Source organism: Colossoma macropomum, unplaced genomic scaffold (assembly GCF_904425465.1).
Source record: "Colossoma macropomum unplaced genomic scaffold, Colossoma_macropomum, whole genome shotgun sequence".
NCBI lineage: Eukaryota > Metazoa > Chordata > Actinopteri > Characiformes > Serrasalmidae > Colossoma > Colossoma macropomum.
In genome coordinates, this window is record NW_023494810.1 from 34,323,855 (window position 1) to 34,330,840 (window position 6,986).

The window sequence follows — 6,986 nt, forward strand, 5'->3', positions numbered from 1 at the left end:
GTTGTTTCCCCTCATTGTGTTTAATTATAACGCATATATATCATATTATCACTGTCCAAACAAAAACCCAAGTATCATCATTTTGATCGATTTCTATTTTTCTCTACTATATTGGAGCTCAGCTGCTGTCCTTCACCCTGTGTGAAAATTTCACGATGAATGGATCAATAGAAAAGCTCCAGAAATGAAAAGGAGCTAAATCTCTTTACATTAACCTACATTGATAGTAGTGAAGGTTTTTGCCCTCTCCTGTACACCAGGTGATAATTTGTTTCTGGTGGATGTGTTTGTCCTGAGAATGTACAAAAACACACACACACACACACACACACACACACACACACACACACACTCACACACACACACACACACACACACAGTGTTGTCATTTTTCTGGAAGTTCTGAATCAGAGAATAACAGCAGCTCTATTGTCTGTACAGCAGTCTGCATATAAAAGAGCTCTAATTATAATTATACAACTGTCCTCTGAGTGTGTGTGTGTGTGTGTGTGTGTGTGCGTGTGTGTGTGTGTGTGTGTGCGTGTGTGTGTGTGTGTGTCCTGTCCCGTTTGTGTCTTTTTGTTGTTTGTGTCGTGCTGCCTCTCAGGCTTCACACTCACTCGATCGCGATTCTGAACTCTTTCGTCTTTTTTCCAGCTTTCTGAATTATAAATAACTCGGAAAAGCAGGCGGACGAATTTACTGAAATTATCTGTGTCAATGAGAGTGACAGGCACTGGACGAGCCTCAGAGGGAAGAGGGGGGAGAGAGAGAGAGCGAGAGGGGTAGAGAGAGAGAGAGAGAGAGAGAGAGAGAGAGAGAGAGATGTTTCGTTCTGAAATGAAGATGATCTCTCTCTCTCTAGTTTTCTGTCCCTCTTTCTTTGTGTCTCTCTTCCTCTATCTTTTTCTCTCCCTCTTTTCTTTACCTTTTTCTTTACCTCTCACTCCCTCTCTATACCTTTTTCTCCTCTTCTCTCTCTTTCTCTCTCCTTTCTCGCTCTCTATCTTTCCTTCTCTTTACCTCTCTCTTCCTAGACAAAGACAAAAGCAGTAGAGAGAGACGAAAGAGAGGAAGATGAGAGAAAAGAGAGTAAAACAGAAGAGAGAGAAAAGAGAAAGATAAGGAGAGAGTGAGAGAGAGAAAGAGGGAGGGAGAGAAACTGACAGGTGGAAAAGACAGATAAAAACAGAAGAGATCGAGAAAAGAGGAAGAAAGAGTCTCAGAGAGAGAGAGAGAGAGAGAGAGAGAGAAGCACAGCACTCTGATTTGAATCTTAATGGATAGATTTATTTGATGTCCGTTTAATCTAAATATTCTGTATGAATCTTTGTGTGAAATCTCACTCAGAGCCTCGTCTCCTCACATCTAACCCACACACAGAAGAAGAAGAAGAAGTCCATTGATTTGGTGATCAATCATAATCTCCTCTCCTTGTGCCCTGTGACCGATGTGTCACCCAAAATTCAATCAGCTGGACACTTCAGAGCACGCACACACACACACACACACACACACACACACACACACTCACACACACACACACACACACACACACATATACATGCACACTCATGCGTACGCAGTATAGCATATATGCTCTGTTAAATGCTTATTTCCTGTCTTCTTCCTCACCTTCGCCTGCAGGCAGTACACTACATAACCCTACACACTACACTACACAACACTACACTACACTACACTCTACACACTACACTACACTACACTACACACTACACACTACACTACACTACACACTACACAACCCTACACACTACACAACACTACACAACACTACACAGCACTACACTACACACTACACTACACACTACACTACACACTACACTACACTACACACTACACTACACAACATTACACAACACTACACACTACACTACACTACACACTACACTACACACTACACAACCCTACACACTACACAACACTACACAGCACTACACACTACACTACACACTACACTACACACTACACTACACACTACACTACACTACATAACCCTACACACTACACAACATTACACTACACTACACACTACACACTACGCTACACTACACTACACACTACACTACACTACACAACACTACACAACACTACACTACACTACACTACACAACACTACACACTACACTACACTACACAACACACTATACAATACACAACAGCATACACTACACTATAATACACTACACTGTGCTAAACTACACTACACACTGCATTACACTACATTACATTACACTACAATACACATTACACTACAATACACACTACAGTACAGTATACACTACATTATGCACTGCACTACATTACAATACACACTACACTACACTTCACTACACACTACATTACACTACACTACAATATATACTGTACTACACTACACACTACACTACTCTACACACTACACTACACACTACACTACACTACTCACTAGACTCAACTAAAATACACTACAGTATATACTGCACCTCAAACATACACTCCACCGCAACATACACTACATTACGCTACACTATCATTTATAAAAAATACACAACGCTACAATATACACTACAGTTGAACAACTGCTACATTGCACTACAACATGTTACACTGCACTAAAATTTACACTGCACTAAAATTTACACTACACTACATTACACTCCACCACAATATACACCACACTACGATATACATCACAGTACACTGGACTACACTTTACACTACACTGTAATATACAGTGAGCTACAATATATTATCCAGTACACTACTATACACCTCATTACAGTACACTACAATACACTATAGTGCATATACACTACAGTACACTACAGTGCAACATATAGTACAGTACACTATAGTACATATACACTACAGTACACTATAGTGCAACATATAGTACAGTACACTATAGTGCATATACACTACAGTACACTACAGTGCAACATATAGTACAGTACACTATAGTACATATACACTACAGTACACTACAGTGCAACATATAGTACAGTACACTATAGTGCATATACACTACAGTACACTATAGTACAACATATAGTACAGTACACTATAGTGTAGTATATACTACAGTACATTACAGTGCAATATATAGTACAGTACACTATAGTGCAGTATACAATACAATACACCACACTACACTACAATATACACTACATTCCATTTCAGTACACATTACAGTAAGCTACACACAGCACACACTGCAGTATACTACAATGTACACTACACATAAATACACACTGCAGTACACCACACTACAGTAAACTACAAAAATACTACAGTGCACACTACAGTACATAACACAGCAACACACACTACGGTACACTACAGTATAGTACACTACAATGTACACTACAGTACATAACACAGCAACACACACTACGGTACACTACAGTATAGTACACTACAATGTACACTACAGTACATTGTACAACAATACACACTGCAGTACACTATACTACAGTATACTGCAATGCTCAGTACAGTACAATACATTATAGTACGCAACAGTGTACATTATAGAACACTTCAATACACCACAAAGCCTACAACACTACAACACAGTGCACTACAATACACTGCAGCACAATGCACTGCAATGCACAGCACACTCCAATATGGTGCACTACATTTCACACTACACTACAACGTAGTGCACTACAATGCACACCACACTGCACAAAAATACAGTGCACACTACACTACAACACAGTGCACTACAATACACACTACACTACAACACAGTGCACTACAATACACACAACACTACAATACAATGCATTACAATGCACACTACACTACTACAGTGCACTACAATGCACATTACACAGCAAAACAGTGCACTAAAATGCACACTACACTAAACAACAACAAAGTGCACTACAATGCACACTACACTACTACAGTGCACTACAATGCACACTACACAGCAAAACAGTGCACTACAATGCACACTACACTAAACAACAACAAAGTGCACTACAATGCACACTACACTACTATAGTGCACTACAATGCACAACACACTACACAACAACAAAGTGCACTACAATGCACACTATATTACTACACTACTCTACAATGCACACAACACTACCACAGTGCACACTACACTACAAAAGAGTGCACTACTATGTACACTACACAGCAACAAAGTGCACTACTATGTACACTATTCTGCAATATACTAAAGTATGCAGTACAATACAGTACAATTCACTACAATACAATACACAGTACAGAAAACAATAATACAGTGCACTACAATGCATTTTACAGTGCACTACACTACAATACACTACGATACACACTTCAGTACAGCAGACTCTACACAATACTATCGACACTACGATTCACTGTGTAGATTTGCTCACTTTTAGCAGTGTGTGTAATGTAGCGTACACTAAACACTATAGTACACTACAGTACTGTACACTGCACACACTACAATATACAATATACATGCTATACACACTACAGCAACTCATTAACACAGCACTGCGCAACACTACACAGTTATAAACAACAGTGCAGTACACTGGACTACACAACATCACTGTATCAGCTTTATTCCTCTCTCAGTGCCTGAGCACAGCTGCTTTAGTTTGAGTGTAAAACTAAAAGATGCTTTAACACACACACACACCACACACACACACACACACACACACACACACACTACACTGTTATTAAACCGATGTGAATAAAAGCTTCTTACCTGCTTTAGATGTTGATCTAATCGTTTAACACACTGTCCAGCTTCACACGCTCAGCTGTGTGAGAGATACACGCGCTCCGAGCAACCCTTCAGTGCGCGTGTGTGTGTGTGTGTGTGTGTGTGTGAGAGAGAGAGAGAGAGAGAGAGAGAGAGAGAGAGAGATAGCACTGCATCTCTGAGTGCTCGTTAATGTGTGTTGAGATTAAAATGAAGGGTTATAAGCTGCTCTCCCATTCAAATCAAGTCCCGCCGGGCACACACTTGGACACACACACACACACACACTTGGACACACACACACACACACACTTGGACACACACACACACACACACACACACACTTGGACACACACACACACACACACACAGTGGGGTAAAAAGAACACAAAAATATTTCCCTCCTTTCACTAAGATCATTACTTTTGTGTCACTTTGTATTCATAAGATCAGTTTGTGTGTGTGTGTGTGTGTTGTGTGTGTGTGTGCGTGTGTGTGTGTGTGTGTGTGTGTGTGTGTGAGAGAGAGAGTCAATAGAAAATCCTGTTAGCATCTGCTTTTTTCCACACACACCTCAACCTCTAAAGAGTGACACGAGACTAAGAACCCAAATGACTCTGGCTCCCACAGCCACGTATTCTTATTACGTATAGTTATTTATATACAGTTTAGCACATATGCAACATATTATTATTATTGTTATTACATATAGTTCGGTAAATATAATACATAAGGGATGTGTTACTGTTACATATGGCTACTTCTATATAATACATGTAGAACATGTTATTATTACACATAGCTACTACTATATAATAATTAAGGAACATTATCATTATTACATATAGCTACTTCTATATAATACATATGGAGCATTATTATTATTACATACAACTACTAATATTATAATACACATAGGACATATTAATAAATATAGCTACTTATATATATTACATATGGAACATTATTATTACATAAAGATACCTATATATATATATATATATATATATATATATATATATATATATATATATATATATTATGTGTAGGACATATTATTATTATTTTTACATATAGCTACCTATATATATTACATATGGAGCATTATTATTATTACATATAGCTACTTATATATTACATATATGTGAGATATTATTACATATAGCCACTAATATATAATACATATGGAGATTCATTATTATTACATATAACTACTACTATTATAATACACATAGTTCATATTAACAAATATAGCTACTTGTACATAATACATATGGAACATTATGTGTATATATATATATATATATATATATATATATATATATATATATATATATATGAGACATATGGGACATATTATTATTACATTTGGCTATATACACATACACAATTCATGAAGGTTAATATATGGCAGACACAAGTCCTTGAGTCCCAACACTGCATAAAAACAAACCCCCTGTGTGTGTTAAGGATGCAGTTGATGCTTTGGAGAAAAAAAAACCACCAGAGCTGAAATTCAAATGAACATCTCAGCAGCTCTAATATGTGTCCTGCTGTTTTCCGCTCCGCTGAACACTCACGCTGCTGTAATAGCTTTAATACATCACTCCACTCTGGACTTCAAAACTGCGGCAGACACGCTGTGAGGACTCATTCACACACTCCCTCCACCGTTTAACACTCAGCTTACGGAGCGCAGGGAGCATATTGATCATTTACAAACACGTCTATGCAGCTTATGACCTACGCCTTCATAATTACAGCATTATATTTAGGTATTTTGATATACGGTGTTTAATTTAGACAATGAACAATCACAATCACTGTCTCTCATAAGCGCACGCTGCCATTTAAACCTTCACACTGATGTGTCCCACACACAGCTGAGGTTGTGGGATCATTAGGCATTCGTAAGTCCCTTTCGCCTGTGGAGAAAATGATTGGCGCTTTGAAACATCACAGCCGTCATCCTCTGTGGTCAGTTCCAAAGCCCATTCGATCAAATATCACTGTCATTTGCTGTCTGAGGCCGTGATCCTATGTTTTATCCATTGTTTTCATTTTTACTGCTATTTTAAAGCTTTCTTTACCTTTAACCTCATCACTGTTGATAAACAATGCTCTTTTAATGTTTTATTTCTGTGCTGTTTTTACCGCACACTGTTTTGTTTAAGTTGTTTTACTGTGTTATTTAAACACATTGTGAAGCACTTTGAGCTGCCCTGCTGAAAAAACCCATAGAAACGATATATATTGC

General features: G+C 38.1%; 1 protein-coding gene across 1 annotated transcript in view; it reads right to left on the bottom strand.

Moving 5' to 3' along the window:
• LOC118799905 (transmembrane protein 88B) overlaps positions 1–4,922 on the bottom strand; it is a 14,929-nt gene extending 10,007 nt beyond the window's left edge. Inside the window, exon 1 of the mRNA XM_036559999.1 lies at positions 4,733–4,922. The gene's annotated coding sequence lies outside the window, so the exon portion shown is untranslated. The remainder of the gene's footprint in view (positions 1–4,732) is intronic.
• Between the last annotated feature and the right edge of the window lie 2,064 nt (positions 4,923–6,986).